Source organism: Microcebus murinus, unplaced genomic scaffold (assembly GCF_040939455.1).
Source record: "Microcebus murinus isolate Inina unplaced genomic scaffold, M.murinus_Inina_mat1.0 scaf025_hap2_Mmur4.0, whole genome shotgun sequence".
NCBI lineage: Eukaryota > Metazoa > Chordata > Mammalia > Primates > Cheirogaleidae > Microcebus > Microcebus murinus.
The window spans coordinates 62,787-87,404 of NW_027438971.1; the positions used below are offsets into that span (position 1 = coordinate 62,787).

Consider the following 24,618-nt stretch of genomic DNA (forward strand, 5'->3'; position numbering starts at 1 on the left):
TCTTCTGAATGCCGCTAGCTCGCCACCCACCCACCCGCGGGTGAACCTGGTCAGGGTACTTTCTCTCAGGGGCAGACTCTCATCCGGGCGGGCTACCGGTGTCTCTGTTTGCTCGTTTCTTTCTTCCACTTCGGGAAAGGCTTCCTTACTGGGTGTGGAAATCTCCTATGCCTTTCCTCGCCTATTCTGTCAGCTTTCAAATTCTCTTTCGGTTGCCACCCTCACAGATGGATTAGGAAACTCTTTGCGGTGCACTCATTAGTGAAATGACCTCAATGACGCTGGAATCCAATATCTAATCGCCGATTTTTAGCGAGTCCACACGCCAGGGTGGTTGGGGTCCAATGCAGCCCCGGCCAGGCCCAGGCCCCTTGGACTGGGCCACAGGAGGACACAGAGGAGGGTCCCGGCCCCCACGGTAGCGGTGCGGGCAGTTCTCCAAGGGCTTGGGTGTTTTCCAGAGGGAGGAGATGGAGGGGACTGATTTCTTCAGCGCCCCACAAACCACGCCACCCCACCCCACCCATGGGACACATCCGGGGGGGGGAGAGAGAGAGAGAGAGAGAGAGAGAGAGAGAGAGAGAGAGAGACGCCCCATACACTGGCTCCCCTCCCCCGTGTGCTGTGCCCCAGCCCTGGCCCGGGGGAATAGGCGGCCGCAGGGCCACAGGGTGGGCGGCGCAGCTGAAAGGGGTTGTGGGGGAGGGCGGCCCCTGGCTGGGGTCAAAGGGCGAGCGCCCCGCCCACCCCGTGCGCAGTCAGCGGCCGCGGCGCGCTGGGGGTGGGGGCGGGGAGGTGAAGGAGGCCAGGCGAGGAGAGGAGGGGGGCTGGAAGGTCTCCACCTTGGTGGGTCCAGCCGTGGAGGCGCATCTTGTGTGAGTGTGAGTGAGTGAGTGAGTGTGAGTGTGTGTGTATAGAGAGACAGCCCCCAACCTCGGCCCGCCGCTCCCTGCCCGCCCCGCCTGTCACCCCCGTCCCTCGGAGCCCGCCGGACCCGGCCGGCGAACTCAACAGGCCCGGCCCGGCGCGGGGCCTGGGGCGGGAGGAGGCGGCGGGGAAGCGCAGAGAGGCTCGGCTTCTTGAGCGGGGCAGGGGCGCCCTCCGCCGTCCACGGCCACACCACCCCGAACGCGCCCGATCCCGTCTGGTCTCGGAAGCTAAGCAGGGTCGGGCCTGGTTAGAACTTGGATGGGAGACCGCCCGGGAATACCGGGTGCCGTAGGCTTCTTCTTTTTTTTTTTTTTTTTTTTGCCTCTGGTTCTGTCGCGTTTCTGGGAGCGCGGGGGCGGCCCGGGGTGGGGGTGACCCCCACCCTCAGCGCCCGCCGCGGTGCCTGGCGCCCCAGCCCGCACCGTGGGGCCTCCTCTTGTCCCGAGCCGTGACACCGCCGCCACGCGGCAGCATGCGTGGCTTCTGGACTGTCAGGTCTCAGACCAAAGGTCTGCTCTGTGGGAACGGACACGCCGGAGGAAACCTTGAGAGTCTGAGAGGGGAGGGAGTTCCAGAAGAAGGCCAGGATGTCATTTTGAGGGAGTATGTGACCAGAACTCGTCCCGTTGCTTTTGGGGTTCTATGGGCTACACGTAGGGATCTTTGGTGGTGGCACCTGATGTTGGGGGATCCGGAGTCACACCCAGACCTGCTCCACAGGCCTCCTTTTACTTTTCTCTTCGGATTCATTTTTTTTTTTTTTTTTGAGACAGAGTCTGGGTTTGTTGCCCAGGCTAGAGTGAGTGCCGTGGCGTCAGCCTAGCTCACAGCAACTTCAAACTCCTGGGCTCGAGTGATCCTTCTGCCTCAGCCTCCCGGGTAGCTGGGACTGCAGGCATGCGCCACCATGCCCCGCTAATTTTTTATATATATATCAGTTGGCCAATTAATTTCTTTCTATTTATAGTAGGGACGGGGTCTCGCTCTTGCTCAGGCTGGTTTTGAACTCCTGACCTTGAGCAATCCGCCCGCCTCGGCCTCCCAAGAGCTAGGATTACAGGCGTGAGCCACAGCGCCCGGCCGGATTCATTATTTTTAAAAAGTGTCTCTTATCTCTATTATTGCATTTTCTTTTCTCTCTCTTTTCAAGCAGATGATGGGAGTCCAAGTATTAAGGTGACATGTGTTGCCCGTGCCCCCCTCCCCCCCGTGTTCTTATTCATTTACCTCTCATGTTGTTCCAGCATATTGTGGGGGCACCAATGTTAAGGTCGGGTGCGGTGCGTTGCCCTCTCCCAGCCTCCCCCCTCGGGTCAGAGCTTCAAGTGCGCCCATCCCCCAGTCGGTGCGCACCCACCCCATTCCTAATGGATGTGTATGCCCATCCCCTCCCCCCACCCGCCCGACACCCACCCGAAGAAGGTGATTCCTCTGTGTCCACTTAGGTGTCCATCGGTTCGTACCCATTTGCTGGTGAGCGCGAGCACGTGGTGCTCGTGTGTCCATTCTTGGGATACTTGGCTTACTGGAACGGGTTCCAGCTCTGGCCAGGAGAACCAGGAGAGGTGCCCTCTCACCGCTGCTCCTCATAGCCGAATAGCACTCCGTGGTGTCCACGCGCCACATTTTATTTACCCACTCGTGGGTCGATGGGCACTCGGGTGGCTTCCAGGTCTTTGCGATTGTGACTTGTGCCCTGACTCTAACCCTAACCCTTACCCAGCCCGTCTCCTCCACGGCCCCTGCCTGACTGACTCCTTCCCGCCCGGCCTGTCACCTGTCACCGTCCTCTGCCCCTGCCTGACACGCTCCTCCCCGCCCGGGCCGTCACCGTCCTCAGCCCCTGCCTGACGGGGCTCCTCTGTCGCCTGGGCCTTCCAAGGGCTTGGTGTGGACGCTGGTTCCAGGACGCCCTCCCAGGAACCCGGTAGCAGGGCGGCCGCAGCGTCTCGCGCAACCCAACCGTCCGCCGGCTGGCCGCCGTCGCTAAGTGGCCTGGGGGGGACGTGCTCCCGCTGTGCCGTGGGGGCCCAGCCTGGTGTCTTCTCTGAGGCCCCGCGGCTGCCGCTCCCCGCAAGGGGATAGCCGCGGAGGTGGGGACCGCCTCCTCATGGGGACGTACACTCAGCTCTCCACGTCGGATTCCGGGGCTCTCTGTCCTGCCAGAAGGCCCAGCTGGCCTGCGGGTCCTTAGAGTGGCAAAAACATCCGAAAACTGAGATTGAGGGTCCGGTGGGTGTCTGCACTTTTGTGCTGGGCACCCCAGGGAGGCCCGGGGGCTGGCTGGACAACGCGGTCTGCTGGGCGGGGGCTTTGGAGGAGCAACTGATGCCCTTTGCACTTTGGGTAGCAAGTGTCTGAGGTGTCTCTGGGCCCTGTGCCATGTGGGGGCGGGGGCGGGGGCGGGGTGGGAGGAGGAGGAGGAGGAGGAGGAGGAGGTGGGAAGGGCCGTGGCCTGCAGTCGTGTTCCCCGGGGTGGCACAGCATGTGGCTTCTTCCACAGGCTGCTTGGCCTGGGCTCCCTGCACCTGGGCCTTTGGAGGACTGGCCCTGTGCTTGCCAACACTTCCTGCAGGGACCCAGAGCTGGGAGGTTGCATCTCTCAGCCCTGGGTCGGGCAGAGCCCCAGCGGGCCATGCCCACAACCTCTCTCAGCACGGGTCCCCCAGAAGGCTCCTTTGGGACCAGGATTCTCTTGCGGGTGACTCTTTAAGGTCTGGCCCCTGGATGGAGGGGCACCAGGAGTAGAGGAGCAGGAAGGGGAAGGGGGTGGCCATGCGAGGGGACACTTTCAGGCCAAGTCCCAGCTTCAGCCTGATCCTCCTGGGAACCCCTGGGTGGACATCACACCTCCTGGTTGCCCCGCTCTGAGACAAGGAGCCGGGCTTCGCATTCCCACAGCAGCCAGTCGTGGGCTGAGGACACCTGGGGCGTTGGGAACTCCCTGGCTTCTCCTTGGATTAACATCTGGAGCTGCTTGTGAATTGTGCCGCCACACACACCCGAGTGCAGGTGTCTTCTGCACAGACTGCGGGCCTCGCTCTTCTGAATGCCGCTAGCTCGCCACCCACCCACCCGCGGGTGAACCTGGTCAGGGTACTTTCTCTCAGGGGCAGACTCTCATCCGGGCGGGCTACCGGTGTCTCTGTTTGCTCGTTTCTTTCTTCCACTTCGGGAAAGGCTTCCTTACTGGGTGTGGAAATCTCCTATGCCTTTCCTCGCCTATTCTGTCAGCTTTCAAATTCTCTTTCGGTTGCCACCCTCACAGATGGATTAGGAAACTCTTTGCGGTGCACTCATTAGTGAAATGACCTCAATGACGCTGGAATCCAATATCTAATCGCCGATTTTTAGCGAGTCCACACGCCAGGGTGGTTGGGGTCCAATGCAGCCCCGGCCAGGCCCAGGCCCCTTGGACTGGGCCACAGGAGGACACAGAGGAGGGTCCCGGCCCCCACGGTAGCGGTGCGGGCAGTTCTCCAAGGGCTTGGGTGTTTTCCAGAGGGAGGAGATGGAGGGGACTGATTTCTTCAGCGCCCCACAAACCACGCCACCCCACCCCACCCATGGGACACATCCCGAGAAAGAGAGAGAGAGAGAGAGAGAGAGAGAGAGAGAGAGAGACGCCCCATACACTGGCTCCCCTCCCCCGTGCGCTGTGCCCCAGCCCTGGCCCGGGGGAATAGGCGGCCGCAGGGCCACAGGGTGGGCGGCGCAGCTGAAAGGGGTTGTGGGGGAGGGCGGCCCCTGGCTGGGGTCAAAGGGCGAGCGCCCCGCCCACCCCGTGCGCAGTCAGCGGCCGCGGCGCGCTGGGGGTGGGGGCGGGGAGGTGAAGGAGGCCAGGCGAGGAGAGGAGGGGGGCTGGAAGGTCTCCACCTTGGTGGGTCCAGCCGTGGAGGCGCATCTTGTGTGAGTGTGAGTGAGTGAGTGAGTGTGAGTGTGTGTGTATAGAGAGACAGCCCCCAACCTCGGCCCGCCGCTCCCTGCCCGCCCCGCCTGTCACCCCCGTCCCTCGGAGCCCGCCGGACCCGGCCGGCGAACTCAACAGGCCCGGCCCGGCGCGGGGCCTGGGGCGGGAGGAGGCGGCGGGGAAGCGCAGAGAGGCTCGGCTTCTTGAGCGGGGCAGGGGCGCCCTCCGCCGTCCACGGCCACACCACCCCGAACGCGCCCGATCCCGTCTGGTCTCGGAAGCTAAGCAGGGTCGGGCCTGGTTAGAACTTGGATGGGAGACCGCCCGGGAATACCGGGTGCCGTAGGCTTCTTCTTTTTTTTTTTTTTTTTTTTGCCTCTGGTTCTGTCGCGTTTCTGGGAGCGCGGGGGCGGCCCGGGGTGGGGGTGACCCCCACCCTCAGCGCCCGCCGCGGTGCCTGGCGCCCCAGCCCGCACCGTGGGGCCTCCTCTTGTCCCGAGCCGTGACACCGCCGCCACGCGGCAGCATGCGTGGCTTCTGGACTGTCAGGTCTCAGACCAAAGGTCTGCTCTGTGGGAACGGACACGCCGGAGGAAACCTTGAGAGTCTGAGAGGGGAGGGAGTTCCAGAAGAAGGCCAGGATGTCATTTTGAGGGAGTATGTGACCAGAACTCGTCCCGTTGCTTTTGGGGTTCTATGGGCTACACGTAGGGATCTTTGGTGGTGGCACCTGATGTTGGGGGATCCGGAGTCACACCCAGACCTGCTCCACAGGCCTCCTTTTACTTTTCTCTTCGGATTCATTTTTTTTTTTTTTTTTGAGACAGAGTCTGGGTTTGTTGCCCAGGCTAGAGTGAGTGCCGTGGCGTCAGCCTAGCTCACAGCAACTTCAAACTCCTGGGCTCGAGTGATCCTTCTGCCTCAGCCTCCCGGGTAGCTGGGACTGCAGGCATGCGCCACCATGCCCCGCTAATTTTTTATATATATATCAGTTGGCCAATTAATTTCTTTCTATTTATAGTAGGGACGGGGTCTCGCTCTTGCTCAGGCTGGTTTTGAACTCCTGACCTTGAGCAATCCGCCCGCCTCGGCCTCCCAAGAGCTAGGATTACAGGCGTGAGCCACAGCGCCCGGCCGGATTCATTATTTTTAAAAAGTGTCTCTTATCTCTATTATTGCATTTTCTTTTCTCTCTCTTTTCAAGCAGATGATGGGAGTCCAAGTATTAAGGTGACATGTGTTGCCCGTGCCCCCCTCCCCCCCGTGTTCTTATTCATTTACCTCTCATGTTGTTCCAGCATATTGTGGGGGCACCAATGTTAAGGTCGGGTGCGGTGCGTTGCCCTCTCCCAGCCTCCCCCCTCGGGTCAGAGCTTCAAGTGCGCCCATCCCCCAGTCGGTGCGCACCCACCCCATTCCTAATGGATGTGTATGCCCATCCCCTCCCCCCACCCGCCCGACACCCACCCGAAGAAGGTGATTCCTCTGTGTCCACTTAGGTGTCCATCGGTTCGTACCCATTTGCTGGTGAGCGCGAGCACGTGGTGCTCGTGTGTCCATTCTTGGGATACTTGGCTTACTGGAACGGGTTCCAGCTCTGGCCAGGAGAACCAGGAGAGGTGCCCTCTCACCGCTGCTCCTCATAGCCGAATAGCACTCCGTGGTGTCCACGCGCCACATTTTATTTACCCACTCGTGGGTCGATGGGCACTCGGGTGGCTTCCAGGTCTTTGCGATTGTGACTTGTGCCCTGACTCTAACCCTAACCCTTACCCAGCCCGTCTCCTCCACGGCCCCTGCCTGACTGACTCCTTCCCGCCCGGCCTGTCACCTGTCACCGTCCTCTGCCCCTGCCTGACACGCTCCTCCCCGCCCGGGCCGTCACCGTCCTCAGCCCCTGCCTGACGGGGCTCCTCTGTCGCCTGGGCCTTCCAAGGGCTTGGTGTGGACGCTGGTTCCAGGACGCCCTCCCAGGAACCCGGTAGCAGGGCGGCCGCAGCGTCTCGCGCAACCCAACCGTCCGCCGGCTGGCCGCCGTCGCTAAGTGGCCTGGGGGGGACGTGCTCCCGCTGTGCCGTGGGGGCCCAGCCTGGTGTCTTCTCTGAGGCCCCGCGGCTGCCGCTCCCCGCAAGGGGATAGCCGCGGAGGTGGGGACCGCCTCCTCATGGGGACGTACACTCAGCTCTCCATGTCGGATTCCGGGGCTCTCTGTCCTGCCAGAAGGCCCAGCTGGCCTGCGGGTCCTTAGAGTGGCAAAAACATCCGAAAACTGAGATTGAGGGTCCGGTGGGTGTCTGCACTTTTGTGCTGGGCACCCCAGGGAGGCCCGGGGGCTGGCTGGACAACGCGGTCTGCTGGGCGGGGGCTTTGGAGGAGCAACTGATGCCCTTTGCACTTTGGGTAGCAAGTGTCTGAGGTGTCTCTGGGCCCTGTGCCATGTGGGGGCGGGGGCGGGGGCGGGGTGGGAGGAGGAGGAGGAGGAGGAGGAGGAGGTGGGAAGGGCCGTGGCCTGCAGTCGTGTTCCCCGGGGTGGCACAGCATGTGGCTTCTTCCACAGGCTGCTTGGCCTGGGCTCCCTGCACCTGGGCCTTTGGAGGACTGGCCCTGTGCTTGCCAACACTTCCTGCAGGGACCCAGAGCTGGGAGGTTGCATCTCTCAGCCCTGGGTCGGGCAGAGCCCCAGCGGGCCATGCCCACAACCTCTCTCAGCACGGGTCCCCCAGAAGGCTCCTTTGGGACCAGGATTCTCTTGCGGGTGACTCTTTAAGGTCTGGCCCCTGGATGGAGGGGCACCAGGAGTAGAGGAGCAGGAAGGGGAAGGGGGTGGCCATGCGAGGGGACACTTTCAGGCCAAGTCCCAGCTTCAGCCTGATCCTCCTGGGAACCCCTGGGTGGACATCACACCTCCTGGTTGCCCCGCTCTGAGACAAGGAGCCGGGCTTCGCATTCCCACAGCAGCCAGTCGTGGGCTGAGGACACCTGGGGCGTTGGGAACTCCCTGGCTTCTCCTTGGATTAACATCTGGAGCTGCTTGTGAATTGTGCCGCCACACACACCCGAGTGCAGGTGTCTTCTGCACAGACTGCGGGCCTCGCTCTTCTGAATGCCGCTAGCTCGCCACCCACCCACCCGCGGGTGAACCTGGTCAGGGTACTTTCTCTCAGGGGCAGACTCTCATCCGGGCGGGCTACCGGTGTCTCTGTTTGCTCGTTTCTTTCTTCCACTTCGGGAAAGGCTTCCTTACTGGGTGTGGAAATCTCCTATGCCTTTCCTCGCCTATTCTGTCAGCTTTCAAATTCTCTTTCGGTTGCCACCCTCACAGATGGATTAGGAAACTCTTTGCGGTGCACTCATTAGTGAAATGACCTCAATGACGCTGGAATCCAATATCTAATCGCCGATTTTTAGCGAGTCCACACGCCAGGGTGGTTGGGGTCCAATGCAGCCCCGGCCAGGCCCAGGCCCCTTGGACTGGGCCACAGGAGGACACAGAGGAGGGTCCCGGCCCCCACGGTAGCGGTGCGGGCAGTTCTCCAAGGGCTTGGGTGTTTTCCAGAGGGAGGAGATGGAGGGGACTGATTTCTTCAGCGCCCCACAAACCACGCCACCCCACCCCACCCATGGGACACATCCGGGGGGAGAGAGAGAGAGAGAGAGAGAGAGAGAGAGAGAGAGAGAGACACGCCCCATACACTGGCTCCCCTCCCCCGTGCGCTGTGCCCCAGCCCTGGCCCGGGGGAATAGGCGGCCGCAGGGCCACAGGGTGGGCGGAGCAGCTGAAAGGGGTTGTGGGGGAGGGCGGCCCCTGGCTGGGGTCAAAGGGCGAGCGCCCCGCCCACCCCGTGCGCAGTCAGCGGCCGCGGCGCGCTGGGGGTGGGGGCGGGGAGGTGAAGGAGGCCAGGCGAGGAGAGGAGGGGGGCTGGAAGGTCTCCACCTTGGTGGGTCCAGCCGTGGAGGCGCATCTTGTGTGAGTGTGAGTGAGTGAGTGAGTGTGAGTGTGTGTGTATAGAGAGACAGCCCCCAACCTCGGCCCGCCGCTCCCTGCCCGCCCCGCCTGTCACCCCCGTCCCTCGGAGCCCGCCGGACCCGGCCGGCGAACTCAACAGGCCCGGCCCGGCGCGGGGCCTGGGGCGGGAGGAGGCGGCGGGGAAGCGCAGAGAGGCTCGGCTTCTTGAGCGGGGCAGGGGCGCCCTCCACCGTCCACGGCCACACCACCCCGAACGCGCCCGATCCCGTCTGGTCTCGGAAGCTAAGCAGGGTCGGGCCTGGTTAGAACTTGGATGGGAGACCGCCCGGGAATACCGGGTGCCGTAGGCTTCTTCTTTTTTTTTTTTTTTTTTTTTGCCTCTGGTTCTGTCGCGTTTCTGGGAGCGCGGGGGCGGCCCGGGGTGGGGGTGACCCCCACCCTCAGCGCCCGCCGCGGTGCCTGGCGCCCCAGCCCGCACCGTGGGGCCTCCTCTTGTCCCGAGCCGTGACACCGCCGCCACGCGGCAGCATGCGTGGCTTCTGGACTGTCAGGTCTCAGACCAAAGGTCTGCTCTGTGGGAACGGACACGCCGGAGGAAACCTTGAGAGTCTGAGAGGGGAGGGAGTTCCAGAAGAAGGCCAGGATGTCATTTTGAGGGAGTATGTGACCAGAACTCGTCCCGTTGCTTTTGGGGTTCTATGGGCTACACGTAGGGATCTTTGGTGGTGGCACCTGATGTTGGGGGATCCGGAGTCACACCCAGACCTGCTCCACAGGCCTCCTTTTACTTTTCTCTTCGGATTCATTTTTTTTTTTTTTTTTTGAGACAGAGTCTGGGTTTGTTGCCCAGGCTAGAGTGAGTGCCGTGGCGTCAGCCTAGCTCACAGCAACTTCAAACTCCTGGGCTCGAGTGATCCTTCTGCCTCAGCCTCCCGGGTAGCTGGGACTGCAGGCATGCGCCACCATGCCCCGCTAATTTTTTATATATATATCAGTTGGCCAATTAATTTCTTTCTATTTATAGTAGGGACGGGGTCTCGCTCTTGCTCAGGCTGGTTTTGAACTCCTGACCTTGAGCAATCCGCCCGCCTCGGCCTCCCAAGAGCTAGGATTACAGGCGTGAGCCACAGCGCCCGGCCGGATTCATTATTTTTAAAAAGTGTCTCTTATCTCTATTATTGCATTTTCTTTTCTCTCTCTTTTCAAGCAGATGATGGGAGTCCAAGTATTAAGGTGACATGTGTTGCCCGTGCCCCCCTCCGCCCCGTGTTCTTATTCATTTACCTCTCATGTTGTTCCAGCATATTGTGGGGGCACCAATGTTAAGGTCGGGTGCGGTGCGTTGCCCTCTCCCAGCCTCCCCCCTCGGGTCAGAGCTTCAAGTGCGCCCATCCCCCAGTCGGTGCGCACCCACCCCATTCCTAATGGATGTGTATGCCCATCCCCTCCCCCCACCCGCCCGACACCCACCCGAAGAAGGTGATTCCTCTGTGTCCACTTAGGTGTCCATCGGTTCGTACCCATTTGCTGGTGAGCGCGAGCACGTGGTGCTCGTGTGTCCATTCTTGGGATACTTGGCTTACTGGAACGGGTTCCAGCTCTGGCCAGGAGAACCAGGAGAGGTGCCCTCTCACCGCTGCTCCTCATAGCCGAATAGCACTCCGTGGTGTCCACGCGCCACATTTTATTTACCCACTCGTGGGTCGATGGGCACTCGGGTGGCTTCCAGGTCTTTGCGATTGTGACTTGTGCCCTGACTCTAACCCTAACCCTTACCCAGCCCGTCTCCTCCACGGCCCCAGCCTGACTGACTCCTTCCCGCCCGGCCTGTCACCTGTCACCGTCCTCTGCCCCTGCCTGACACGCTCCTCCCCGCCCGGGCCGTCACCGTCCTCGGCCCCTGCCTGACGGGGCTCCTCTGTCGCCTGGGCCTTCCAAGGGCTTGGTGTGGACGCTGGTTCCAGGACGCCCTCCCAGGAACCCGGTAGCAGGGCGGCCGCAGCGTCTCGCGCAACCCAACCGTCCGCCGGCTGGCCGCCGTCGCTAAGTGGCCTGCGGGGGACGTGCTCCCGCTGTGCCGTGGGGGCCCAGCCTGGTGTCTTCTCTGAGGCCCCGCGGCTGCCGCTCCCCGCAAGGGGATAGCTGCGGAGGTGGGGACCGCCTCCTCATGGGGACGTACACTCAGCTCTCCACGTCGGATTCCGGGGCTCTCTGTCCTGCCAGAAGGCCCAGCTGGCCTGCGGGTCCTTAGAGTGGCAAAAACATCCGAAAACTGAGATTGAGGGTCCGGTGGGTGTCTGCACTTTTGTGCTGGGCACCCCAGGGAGGCCCGGGGGCTGGCTGGACAACGCGGTCTGCTGGGCGGGGGCTTTGGAGGAGCAACTGATGCCCTTTGCACTTTGGGTAGCAAGTGTCTGAGGTGTCTCTGGGCCCTGTGCCATGTGGGGGCGGGGGCGGGGGCGGGGTGGGAGGAGGAGGAGGAGGAGGAGGAGGAGGAGGAGGAGGTGGGAAGGGCCGTGGCCTGCAGTCGTGTTCCCCGGGGTGGCACAGCATGTGGCTTCTTCCACAGGCTGCTTGGCCTGGGCTCCCTGCACCTGGGCCTTTGGAGGACTGGCCCTGTGCTTGCCAACACTTCCTGCAGGGACCCAGAGCTGGGAGGTTGCATCTCTCAGCCCTGGGTCGGGCAGAGCCCCAGCGGGCCATGCCCACAACCTCTCTCAGCACGGGTCCCCCAGAAGGCTCCTTTGGGACCAGGATTCTCTTGCGGGTGACTCTTTAAGGTCTGGCCCCTGGATGGAGGGGCACCAGGAGTAGAGGAGCAGGAAGGGGAAGGGGGTGGCCATGCGAGGGGACACTTTCAGGCCAAGTCCCAGCTTCAGCCTGATCCTCCTGGGAACCCCTGGGTGGACATCACACCTCCTGGTTGCCCCGCTCTGAGACAAGGAGCCGGGCTTCGCATTCCCACAGCAGCCAGTCGTGGGCTGAGGACACCTGGGGCGTTGGGAACTCCCTGGCTTCTCCTTGGATTAACATCTGGAGCTGCTTGTGAATTGTGCCGCCACACACACCCGAGTGCAGGTGTCTTCTGCACAGACTGCGGGCCTCGCTCTTCTGAATGCCGCTAGCTCGCCACCCACCCACCCGCGGGTGAACCTGGTCAGGGTACTTTCTCTCAGGGGCAGACTCTCATCCGGGCGGGCTACCGGTGTCTCTGTTTGCTCGTTTCTTTCTTCCACTTCGGGAAAGGCTTCCTTACTGGGTGTGGAAATCTCCTATGCCTTTCCTCGCCTATTCTGTCAGCTTTCAAATTCTCTTTCGGTTGCCACCCTCACAGATGGATTAGGAAACTCTTTGCGGTGCACTCATTAGTGAAATGACCTCAATGACGCTGGAATCCAATATCTAATCGCCGATTTTTAGCGAGTCCACACGCCAGGGTGGTTGGGGTCCAATGCAGCCCCGGCCAGGCCCAGGCCCCTTGGACTGGGCCACAGGAGGACACAGAGGAGGGTCCCGGCCCCCACGGTAGCGGTGCGGGCAGTTCTCCAAGGGCTTGGGTGTTTTCCAGAGGGAGGAGATGGAGGGGACTGATTTCTTCAGCGCCCCACAAACCACGCCACCCCACCCCACCCATGGGACACATCCGGGGGGAGAGAGAGAGAGAGAGAGAGAGAGAGAGAGAGAGAGAGAGACGCCCCATACACTGGCTCCCCTCCCCCGTGCGCTGTGCCCCAGCCCTGGCCCGGGGGAATAGGCGGCCGCAGGGCCACAGGGTGGGCGGAGCAGCTGAAAGGGGTTGTGGGGGAGGGCGGCCCCTGGCTGGGGTCAAAGGGCGAGCGCCCCGCCCACCCCGTGCGCAGTCAGCGGCCGCGGCGCGCTGGGGGTGGGGGCGGGGAGGTGAAGGAGGCCAGGCGAGGAGAGGAGGGGGGCTGGAAGGTCTCCACCTTGGTGGGTCCAGCCGTGGAGGCGCATCTTGTGTGAGTGTGAGTGAGTGAGTGAGTGTGAGTGTGTGTGTATAGAGAGACAGCCCCCAACCTCGGCCCGCCGCTCCCTGCCCGCCCCGCCTGTCACCCCCGTCCCTCGGAGCCCGCCGGACCCGGCCGGCGAACTCAACAGGCCCGGCCCGGCGCGGGGCCTGGGGCGGGAGGAGGCGGCGGGGAAGCGCAGAGAGGCTCGGCTTCTTGAGCGGGGCAGGGGCGCCCTCCACCGTCCACGGCCACACCACCCCGAACGCGCCCGATCCCGTCTGGTCTCGGAAGCTAAGCAGGGTCGGGCCTGGTTAGAACTTGGATGGGAGACCGCCCGGGAATACCGGGTGCCGTAGGCTTCTTCTTTTTTTTTTTTTTTTTTTTTGCCTCTGGTTCTGTCGCGTTTCTGGGAGCGCGGGGGCGGCCCGGGGTGGGGGTGACCCCCACCCTCAGCGCCCGCCGCGGTGCCTGGCGCCCCAGCCCGCACCGTGGGGCCTCCTCTTGTCCCGAGCCGTGACACCGCCGCCACGCGGCAGCATGCGTGGCTTCTGGACTGTCAGGTCTCAGACCAAAGGTCTGCTCTGTGGGAACGGACACGCCGGAGGAAACCTTGAGAGTCTGAGAGGGGAGGGAGTTCCAGAAGAAGGCCAGGATGTCATTTTGAGGGAGTATGTGACCAGAACTCGTCCCGTTGCTTTTGGGGTTCTATGGGCTACACGTAGGGATCTTTGGTGGTGGCACCTGATGTTGGGGGATCCGGAGTCACACCCAGACCTGCTCCACAGGCCTCCTTTTACTTTTCTCTTCGGATTCATTTTTTTTTTTTTTTTTTGAGACAGAGTCTGGGTTTGTTGCCCAGGCTAGAGTGAGTGCCGTGGCGTCAGCCTAGCTCACAGCAACTTCAAACTCCTGGGCTCGAGTGATCCTTCTGCCTCAGCCTCCCGGGTAGCTGGGACTGCAGGCATGCGCCACCATGCCCCGCTAATTTTTTATATATATATCAGTTGGCCAATTAATTTCTTTCTATTTATAGTAGGGACGGGGTCTCGCTCTTGCTCAGGCTGGTTTTGAACTCCTGACCTTGAGCAATCCGCCCGCCTCGGCCTCCCAAGAGCTAGGATTACAGGCGTGAGCCACAGCGCCCGGCCGGATTCATTATTTTTAAAAAGTGTCTCTTATCTCTATTATTGCATTTTCTTTTCTCTCTCTTTTCAAGCAGATGATGGGAGTCCAAGTATTAAGGTGACATGTGTTGCCCGTGCCCCCCTCCGCCCCGTGTTCTTATTCATTTACCTCTCATGTTGTTCCAGCATATTGTGGGGGCACCAATGTTAAGGTCGGGTGCGGTGCGTTGCCCTCTCCCAGCCTCCCCCCTCGGGTCAGAGCTTCAAGTGCGCCCATCCCCCAGTCGGTGCGCACCCACCCCATTCCTAATGGATGTGTATGCCCATCCCCTCCCCCCACCCGCCCGACACCCACCCGAAGAAGGTGATTCCTCTGTGTCCACTTAGGTGTCCATCGGTTCGTACCCATTTGCTGGTGAGCGCGAGCACGTGGTGCTCGTGTGTCCATTCTTGGGATACTTGGCTTACTGGAACGGGTTCCAGCTCTGGCCAGGAGAACCAGGAGAGGTGCCCTCTCACCGCTGCTCCTCATAGCCGAATAGCACTCCGTGGTGTCCACGCGCCACATTTTATTTACCCACTCGTGGGTCGATGGGCACTCGGGTGGCTTCCAGGTCTTTGCGATTGTGACTTGTGCCCTGACTCTAACCCTAACCCTTACCCAGCCCGTCTCCTCCACGGCCCCAGCCTGACTGACTCCTTCCCGCCCGGCCTGTCACCTGTCACCGTCCTCTGCCCCTGCCTGACACGCTCCTCCCCGCCCGGGCCGTCACCGTCCTCGGCCCCTGCCTGACGGGGCTCCTCTGTCGCCTGGGCCTTCCAAGGGCTTGGTGTGGACGCTGGTTCCAGGACGCCCTCCCAGGAACCCGGTAGCAGGGCGGCCGCAGCGTCTCGCGCAACCCAACCGTCCGCCGGCTGGCCGCCGTCGCTAAGTGGCCTGCGGGGGACGTGCTCCCGCTGTGCCGTGGGGGCCCAGCCTGGTGTCTTCTCTGAGGCCCCGCGGCTGCCGCTCCCCGCAAGGGGATAGCTGCGGAGGTGGGGACCGCCTCCTCATGGGGACGTACACTCAGCTCTCCACGTCGGATTCCGGGGCTCTCTGTCCTGCCAGAAGGCCCAGCTGGCCTGCGGGTCCTTAGAGTGGCAAAAACATCCGAAAACTGAGATTGAGGGTCCGGTGGGTGTCTGCACTTTTGTGCTGGGCACCCCAGGGAGGCCCGGGGGCTGGCTGGACAACGCGGTCTGCTGGGCGGGGGCTTTGGAGGAGCAACTGATGCCCTTTGCACTTTGGGTAGCAAGTGTCTGAGGTGTCTCTGGGCCCTGTGCCATGTGGGGGCGGGGGCGGGGGCGGGGTGGGAGGAGGAGGAGGAGGAGGAGGAGGAGGAGGAGGAGGTGGGAAGGGCCGTGGCCTGCAGTCGTGTTCCCCGGGGTGGCACAGCATGTGGCTTCTTCCACAGGCTGCTTGGCCTGGGCTCCCTGCACCTGGGCCTTTGGAGGACTGGCCCTGTGCTTGCCAACACTTCCTGCAGGGACCCAGAGCTGGGAGGTTGCATCTCTCAGCCCTGGGTCGGGCAGAGCCCCAGCGGGCCATGCCCACAACCTCTCTCAGCACGGGTCCCCCAGAAGGCTCCTTTGGGACCAGGATTCTCTTGCGGGTGACTCTTTAAGGTCTGGCCCCTGGATGGAGGGGCACCAGGAGTAGAGGAGCAGGAAGGGGAAGGGGGTGGCCATGCGAGGGGACACTTTCAGGCCAAGTCCCAGCTTCAGCCTGATCCTCCTGGGAACCCCTGGGTGGACATCACACCTCCTGGTTGCCCCGCTCTGAGACAAGGAGCCGGGCTTCGCATTCCCACAGCAGCCAGTCGTGGGCTGAGGACACCTGGGGCGTTGGGAACTCCCTGGCTTCTCCTTGGATTAACATCTGGAGCTGCTTGTGAATTGTGCCGCCACACACACCCGAGTGCAGGTGTCTTCTGCACAGACTGCGGGCCTCGCTCTTCTGAATGCCGCTAGCTCGCCACCCACCCACCCGCGGGTGAACCTGGTCAGGGTACTTTCTCTCAGGGGCAGACTCTCATCCGGGCGGGCTACCGGTGTCTCTGTTTGCTCGTTTCTTTCTTCCACTTCGGGAAAGGCTTCCTTACTGGGTGTGGAAATCTCCTATGCCTTTCCTCGCCTATTCTGTCAGCTTTCAAATTCTCTTTCGGTTGCCACCCTCACAGATGGATTAGGAAACTCTTTGCGGTGCACTCATTAGTGAAATGACCTCAATGACGCTGGAATCCAATATCTAATCGCCGATTTTTAGCGAGTCCACACGCCAGGGTGGTTGGGGTCCAATGCAGCCCCGGCCAGGCCCAGGCCCCTTGGACTGGGCCACAGGAGGACACAGAGGAGGGTCCCGGCCCCCACGGTAGCGGTGCGGGCAGTTCTCCAAGGGCTTGGGTGTTTTCCAGAGGGAGGAGATGGAGGGGACTGATTTCTTCAGCGCCCCACAAACCACGCCACCCCACCCCACCCATGGGACACATCCGGGGGGGGGGGAGAGAGAGAGAGAGAGAGAGAGAGAGAGAGAGAGAGAGACGCCCCATACACTGGCTCCCCTCCCCCGTGTGCTGTGCCCCAGCCCTGGCCCGGGGGAATAGGCGGCCGCAGGGCCACAGGGTGGGCGGAGCAGCTGAAAGGGGTTGTGGGGGAGGGCGGCCCCTGGCTGGGGTCAAAGGGCGAGCGCCCCGCCCACCCCGTGCGCAGTCAGCGGCCGCGGCGCGCTGGGGGTGGGGGCGGGGAGGTGAAGGAGGCCAGGCGAGGAGAGGAGGGGGGCTGGAAGGTCTCCACCTTGGTGGGTCCAGCCGTGGAGGCGCATCTTGTGTGAGTGTGAGTGAGTGAGTGAGTGTGAGTGTGTGTGTATAGAGAGACAGCCCCCAACCTCGGCCCGCCGCTCCCTGCCCGCCCCGCCTGTCACCCCCGTCCCTCGGAGCCCGCCGGACCCGGCCGGCGAACTCAACAGGCCCGGCCCGGCGCGGGGCCTGGGGCGGGAGGAGGCGGCGGGGAAGCGCAGAGAGGCTCGGCTTCTTGAGCGGGGCAGGGGCGCCCTCCACCGTCCACGGCCACACCACCCCGAACGCGCCCGATCCCGTCTGGTCTCGGAAGCTAAGCAGGGTCGGGCCTGGTTAGAACTTGGATGGGAGACCGCCCGGGAATACCGGGTGCCGTAGGCTTCTTCTTTTTTTTTTTTTTTTTTTTTGCCTCTGGTTCTGTCGCGTTTCTGGGAGCGCGGGGGCGGCCCGGGGTGGGGGTGACCCCCACCCTCAGCGCCCGCCGCGGTGCCTGGCGCCCCAGCCCGCACCGTGGGGCCTCCTCTTGTCCCGAGCCGTGACACCGCCGCCACGCGGCAGCATGCGTGGCTTCTGGACTGTCAGGTCTCAGACCAAAGGTCTGCTCTGTGGGAACGGACACGCCGGAGGAAACCTTGAGAGTCTGAGAGGGGAGGGAGTTCCAGAAGAAGGCCAGGATGTCATTTTGAGGGAGTATGTGACCAGAACTCGTCCCGTTGCTTTTGGGGTTCTATGGGCTACACGTAGGGATCTTTGGTGGTGGCACCTGATGTTGGGGGATCCGGAGTCACACCCAGACCTGCTCCACAGGCCTCCTTTTACTTTTCTCTTCGGATTCATTTTTTTTTTTTTTTTTTGAGACAGAGTCTGGGTTTGTTGCCCAGGCTAGAGTGAGTGCCGTGGCGTCAGCCTAGCTCACAGCAACTTCAAACTCCTGGGCTCGAGTGATCCTTCTGCCTCAGCCTCCCGGGTAGCTGGGACTGCAGGCATGCGCCACCATGCCCCGCTAATTTTTTATATATATATCAGTTGGCCAATTAATTTCTTTCTATTTATAGTAGAGACGGGGTCTCGCTCTTGCTCAGGCTGGTTTTGAACTCCTGACCTTGAGCAATCCGCCCGCCTCGGCCTCCCAAGAGCTAGGATTACAGGCGTGAGCCACAGCGCCCGGCCGGATTCATTATTTTTAAAAAGTGTCTCTTATCTCTATTATTGCATTTTCTTTTCTCTCTCTTTTCAAGCAGATGATGGGAGTCCAAGTATTAAGGTGACATGTGTTGCCCGTGCCCCCCTCCCCCCCGTGTTCTTATTCATTTACCTCTCATGTTGTTCCAGCATATTGTGGGGGCACCAATGTTAAGGTCGGGTGCGGTGCGTTGCCCTCTCCCAGCCTCCCCCCTCGGGTCAGAGCTTCAAGTGCGCCCATCCCCCAGTTGGTGCGCACCCACCCCATTCCTAATGGATGTGTATGCCCATCCCCTCCCCCCACCCGCCCGACACCCACCCGAAGAAGGTGATTCCTCTGTGTCCACTTAGGTGTCCATCGGTTCGTACCCATTTGCTGGTGAGCGCGAGCACGTGGTGCTCGTGTGTCCATTCTTGGGATACTTGGCTTACTGGAACGGGTTCCAGCTCTGGCCAGGAGAACCAGGAGAGGTGCCCTCTCACCGCTGCTCCTCATAGCCGAATAGCACTCCGTGGTGTCCACGCGCCACATTTTATTTACCCACTCGTGGGTCGATGGGCACTCGGGTGGCTTCCAGGTCTTTGCGATTGTGACTTGTGCCCTGACTCTAACCCTAACCCTTACCCAGCCCGTCTCCTCCACGGCCCCTGCCTGACTGACTCCTTCCCGCCCGGCCTGTCACCTGTCACCGTCCTCTGCCCCTGCCTGACACGCTCCTCCCCGCCCGGGCCGTCACCGTCCTCGGCCCCTGCCTGACGGGGCTCCTCTGTCGCCTGGGCCTTCCAAGGGCTTGGTGTGGACGCTGGTTCCAGGACGCCCTCCCAGGAACCCGGTAGCAGGGCGGCCGCAGCGTCTCGCGCAACCCAACCGTCCGCCGGCTGGCCGCCGTCGCTAAGTGGCCTGCGGGGGACGTGCTCCCGCTGTGCCGTGGGGGCCCAGCCTGGTGTCTTCTCTGAGGCCCCGCGGCTGCCGCTCCCCGCAAGGGGATAGCCGCGGAGGTGGGGACCGCCTCCTCATGGGGACGTACACTCAGCTCTCCACGTCGGATTCCGGGGCTCTCTGTCCTGCCAGAAGGCCCAGCTGGCCTGCGGGTCCTTAGAGTGGCAAAAACATCCGAAAACTGAGATTGAGGGTCCGGTGGGTGTCTGCACTTTTGTGCTGGGCACCCCAGGGAGGCCCGGGGGCTGGCTGGACAACGCGGTCTGCTGGGCGGGGGCTTTGGAGGAGCAACTGATGCCCTTTGCACTTTGGGTAGCAAGTGTCTGAGGAGTCTCTGGGCCCTGTGCCATGTGGGGGCGGGGGCGGGGGCGGGGTGGGAGGAGGAGGAGGAGGAGGAGGAGGAGGAGGAGGTGGGAAGGGCCGTGGCCTGCAGTCGTGTTCCCCGGGGTGGCACAGCATGTGGCTTCTTCCACAGGCTGCTTGGCCTGGGCTCCCTGCACCTGGGCCTTTGGAGGACTGGCCCTGTGCTTGCCAACACTTCCTGCAGGGACCCAGAGCTGGGAGGTTGCATCTCTCAGCCCTGGGTCGGGCAGAGCCCCAGCGGGCCATGCCCACAACCTCTCTCAGCACGGGTCCCCCAGAAGGCTCCTTTGGGACCAGGATTCTCTTGCGGGTGACTCTTTAAGGTCTGGCCCCTGGATGGAGGGGCACCAGGAGTAGAGGAGCAGGAAGGGGAAGGGGGTGGCCATGCGAGGGGACACTTTCAGGCCAAGTCCCAGCTTCAGCCTGATCCTCCTGGGAACCCCTGGGTGGACATCACACCTCCTGGTTGCCCCGCTCTGAGACAAGGAGCCGGGCTTCGCATTCCCACAGCAGCCAGTCGTGGGCTGAGGACACCTGGGGCGTTGGGAACTCCCTGGCTTCTCCTTGGATTAACATCTGGAGCTGCTTGTGAATTGTGCCGCCACACACACCCGAGTGCAGGTGTCTTCTGCACAGACTGCGGGCCTCGCTCTTCTGAATGCCGCTAGCTCGCCACCCACCCACCCGCGGGTGAACCTGGTCAGGGTACTTTCTCTCAGGGGCAGACTCTCATCCGGGCGGGCTACCGGTGTCTCTGTTTGCTCGTTTCTTTCTTCCACTTCGGGAAAGGCTTCCTTACTGGGTGTGGAAATCTCCTATGCCTTTCCTCGCCTATTCTGTCAGCTTTCAAATTCTCTTTCGGTTGCCACCCTCACAGATGGATTAGGAAACTCTTTGCGGTGCACTCATTAGTGAAATGACCTCAATGACGCTGGAATAATATCTAATCGCCGATTTTTAGCGAGTCCACACGCCAGGGTGGTTGGGGTCCAATGCAGCCCCGGCCAGGCCCAGGCCCCTTGGACTGGGCCACAGGAGGACACAGAGGAGGGTCCCGGCCCCCACGGTAGCGGTGCGGGCAGTTCTCCAAGGGCTTGGGTGTTTTCCAGAGGGAGGAGATGGAGGGGACTGATTTCTTCAGCGCCCCACAAACCACGCCACCCCACCCCACCCATGGGACACATCCGGGGAGAGAGAGAGAGAGAGAGAGAGAGAGAGAGAGAGAGAGAGAGACGCCCCATACACTGGCTCCCCTCCCCCGTGCGCTGTGCCCCAGCCCTGGCCCGGGGGAATAGGCGGCCGCAGGGCCACAGGGTGGGCGGAGCAGCTGAAAGGGGTTGTGGGGGAGGGCGGCCCCTGGCTGGGGTCAAAGGGCGAGCGCCCCGCCCACCCCGTGCGCAGTCAGCGGCCGCGGCGCGCTGGGGGTGGGGGCGGGGAGGTGAAGGAGGCCAGGCGAGGAGAGGAGGGGGGCTGGAAGGTCTCCACCTTGGTGGGTCCAGCCGTGGAGGCGCATCTTGTGTGAGTGTGAGTGAGTGAGTGAGTGTGAGTGTGTGTGTATAGAGAGACAGCCCCCAACCTCGGCCCGCCGCTCCCTGCCCGCCCCGCCTGTCACCCCCGTCCCTCGGAGCCCGCCGGACCCGGCCGGCGAACTCAACAGGCCCGGCCCGGCGCGGGGCCTGGGGCGGGAGGAGGCGGCGGGGAAGCGCAGAGAGGCTCGGCTTCTTGAGCGGGGCAGGGGCGCCCTCCACCGTCCACGGCCACACCACCCCGAACGCGCCCGATCCCGTCTGGTCTCGGAAGCTAAGCAGGGTCGGGCCTGGTTAGAACTTGGATGGGAGACCGCCCGGGAATACCGGGTGCCGTAGGCTTCTTCTTTTTTTTTTTTTTTTTTTTTGCCTCTGGTTCTGTCGCGTTTCTGGGAGCGCGGGGGCGGCCCGGGGTGGGGGTGACCCCCACCCTCAGCGCCCGCCGCGGTGCCTGGCGCCCCAGCCCGCACCGTGGGGCCTCCTCTTGTCCCGAGCCGTGACACCGCCGCCACGCGGCAGCATGCGTGGCTTCTGGACTGTCAGGTCTCAGACCAAAGGTCTGCTCTGTGGGAACGGACACGCCGGAGGAAACCTTGAGAGTCTGAGAGGGGAGGGAGTTCCAGAAGAAGGCCAGGATGTCATTTTGAGGGAGTATGTGACCAGAACTCGTCCCGTTGCTTTTGGGGTTCTATGGGCTACACGTAGGGATCTTTGGTGGTGGCACCTGATGTTGGGGGATCCGGAGTCACACCCAGACCTGCTCCACAGGCCTCCTTTTACTTTTCTCTTCGGATTCATTTTTTTTTTTTTTTTTTTGAGACAGAGTCTGGGTTTGTTGCCCAGGCTAGAGTGAGTGCCGTGGCGTCAGCCTAGCTCACAGCAACTTCAAACTCCTGGGCTCGAGTGATCCTTCTGCCTCAGCCTCCCGGGTAGCTGGGACTGCAGGCATGCGCCACCATGCCCCGCTAATTTTTTATATATATATCAGTTGGCCAATTAATTTCTTTCTATTTATAGTAGAGACGGGGTCTCGCTCTTGCTCAGGCTGGTTTTGAACTCCTGACCTTGAGCAATCCGCCCGCCTCGGCCTCCCAAGAGCTAGGATTACAGGCGTGAGCCACAGCGCCCGGCCGGATTCATTATTTTTAAAAAGTGTCTCTTATCTCTATTATTGCATTTTCTTTTCTCTCTCTTTTCAAGCAGATGATGGGAGTCCAAGTATTAAGGTGACATGTGTTGCCCGTGCCCCCCTCCGCCCCGTGTTCTTATTCATTTACCTCTCATGTTGTTCCAGCATATTGTGGGGGCACCAATGTTAAGGTCGGGTGCGGTGCGTTGCCCTCTCCCAGCCTCCCCCCTCGGGTCAGAGCTTCAAGTGCGCCCATCCCCCAGTCGGTGCGCACCCACCCCATTCCTAATGGATGTGTATGCCCATCCCCTCCCCCCACCCGCCCGACACCCACCCGAAGAAGGTGATTCCTCTGTGTCCACTTAGGTGTCCATCGGTTCGTACCCATTTGCTGGTGAGCGCGAGCACGTGGTGCTCGTGTGTCCATTCTTGGGATACTTGGCTTACTGGAACGGGTTCCAGCTCTGGCCAGGAGAACCAGGAGAGGTGCCCTCTCACCGCTGCTCCTCATAGCCGAATAGCACTCCGTGGTGTCCACGCGCCACATTTTATTTACCCACTCGTGGGTCGATGGGCACTCGGGTGGCTTCCAGGTCTTTGCGATTGTGACTTGTGCCCTGACTCTAACCCTAACCCTTACCCAGCCCGTCTCCTCCACGGCCCCTGCCTGACTGACTCCTTCCCGCCCGGCCTGTCACCTGTCACCGTCCTCTGCCCCTGCCTGACACGCTCCTCCCCGCCCGGGCCGTCACCGTCCTCGGCCCCTGCCTGACGGGGCTCCTCCGTCGCCTGGGCCTTCCAAGGGCTTGGTGTGGACGCTGGTTCCAGGACGCCCTCCCAGGAACCCGGTAGCAGGGCGGCCGCAGCGTCTCGCGCAACCCAACCGTCCGCCGGCTGGCCGCCGTCGCTAAGTGGCCTGCGGGGGACGTGCTCCCGCTGTGCCGTGGGGGCCCAGCCTGGTGTCTTCTCTGAGGCCCCGCGGCTGCCGCTCCCCGCAAGGGGATAGCCGCGGAGGTGGGGACCGCCTCCTCATGGGGACGTACACTCAGCTCTCCACGTCGGATTCCGGGGCTCTCTGTCCTGCCAGAAGGCCCAGCTGGCCTGCGGGTCCTTAGAGTGGCAAAAACATCCGAAAACTGAGATTGAGGGTCCGGTGGGTGTCTGCACTTTTGTGCTGGGCACCCCAGGGAGGCCCGGGGGCTGGCTGGACAACGCGGTCTGCTGGGCGGGGGCTTTGGAGGAGCAACTGATGCCCTTTGCACTTTGGGTAGCAAGTGTCTGAGGTGTCTCTGGGCCCTGTGCCATGTGGGGGCGGGGGCGGGGGCGGGGTGGGAGGAGGAGGAGGAGGAGGAGGAGGAGGAGGAGGAGGTGGGAAGGGCCGTGGCCTGCAGTCGTGTTCCCCGGGGTGGCACAGCATGTGGCTTCTTCCACAGGCTGCTTGGCCTGGGCTCCCTGCACCTGGGCCTTTGGAGGACTGGCCCTGTGCTTGCCAACACTTCCTGCAGGGACCCAGAGCTGGGAGGTTGCATCTCTCAGCCCTGGGTCGGGCAGAGCCCCAGCGGGCCATGCCCACAACCTCTCTCAGCACGGGTCCCCCAGAAGGCTCCTTTGGGACCAGGATTCTCTTGCGGGTGACTCTTTAAGGTCTGGCCCCTGGATGGAGGGGCACCAGGAGTAGAGGAGCAGGAAGGGGAAGGGGGTGGCCATGCGAGGGGACACTTTCAGGCCAAGTCCCAGCTTCAGCCTGATCCTCCTGGGAACCCCTGGGTGGACATCACACCTCCTGGTTGCCCCGCTCTGAGACAAGGAGCCGGGCTTCGCATTCCCACAGCAGCCAGTCGTGGGCTGAGGACACCTGGGGCGTTGGGAACTCCCTGGCTTCTCCTTGGATTAACATCTGGAGCTGCTTGTGAATTGTGCCGCCACACACACCCGAGTGCAGGTGTCTTCTGCACAGACTGCGGGCCTCGCTCTTCTGAATGCCGCTAGCTCGCCACCCACCCACCCGCGGGTGAACCTGGTCAGGGTACTTTCTCTCAGGGGCAGACTCTCATCCGGGCGGGCTACCGGTGTCTCTGTTTGCTCGTTTCTTTCTTCCACTTCGGGAAAGGCTTCCTTACTGGGTGTGGAAATCTCCTATGCCTTTCCTCGCCTATTCTGTCAGCTTTCAAATTCTCTTTCGGTTGCCACCCTCACAGATGGATTAGGAAACTCTTTGCGGTGCACTCATTAGTGAAATGACCTCAATGACGCTGGAATCCAATATCTAATCGCCGATTTTTAGCGAGTCCACACGCCAGGGTGGTTGGGGTCCAATGCAGCCCCGGCCAGGCCCAGGCCCCTTGGACTGGGCCACAGGAGGACACAGAGGAGGGTCCCGGCCCCCACGGTAGCGGTGCGGGCAGTTCTCCAAGGGCTTGGGTGTTTTCCAGAGGGAGGAGATGGAGGGGACTGATTTCTTCAGCGCCCCACAAACCACGCCACCCCACCCCACCCATGGGACACATCCGGGGGGGGGGGAGAGAGAGAGAGAGAGAGAGAGAGAGAGAGAGAGAGAGAGACGCCCCATACACTGGCTCCCCTCCCCCGTGCGCTGTGCCCCAGCCCTGGCCCGGGGGAATAGGCGGCCGCAGGGCCACAGGGTGGGCGGAGCAGCTGAAAGGGGTTGTGGGGGAGGGCGGCCCCTGGCTGGGGTCAAAGGGCGAGCGCCCCGCCCACCCCGTGCGCAGTCAGCGGCCGCGGCGC

General features: G+C 62.4%; 6 pseudogenes; all 6 read left to right on the forward strand.

The window, feature by feature from the left end:
* The first annotated feature begins 1,106 nt into the window (after positions 1–1,106).
* On the forward strand, positions 1,107–1,225 carry LOC142868043 (uncharacterized; annotated as a pseudogene).
* Positions 1,226–5,070: 3,845 nt separating this feature from the next.
* On the forward strand, positions 5,071–5,189 carry LOC142868044 (uncharacterized; annotated as a pseudogene).
* Positions 5,190–9,038: 3,849 nt separating this feature from the next.
* LOC142868045 (uncharacterized) lies at positions 9,039–9,157 on the forward strand (annotated as a pseudogene).
* A 3,858-nt stretch (positions 9,158–13,015) lies between these two features.
* On the forward strand, positions 13,016–13,134 carry LOC142868046 (uncharacterized; annotated as a pseudogene).
* Positions 13,135–16,995: 3,861 nt separating this feature from the next.
* Positions 16,996–17,114, forward strand: LOC142868047 (uncharacterized; annotated as a pseudogene).
* A 3,853-nt stretch (positions 17,115–20,967) lies between these two features.
* LOC142868048 (uncharacterized) lies at positions 20,968–21,086 on the forward strand (annotated as a pseudogene).
* Positions 21,087–24,618: the final 3,532 nt, after the last annotated feature.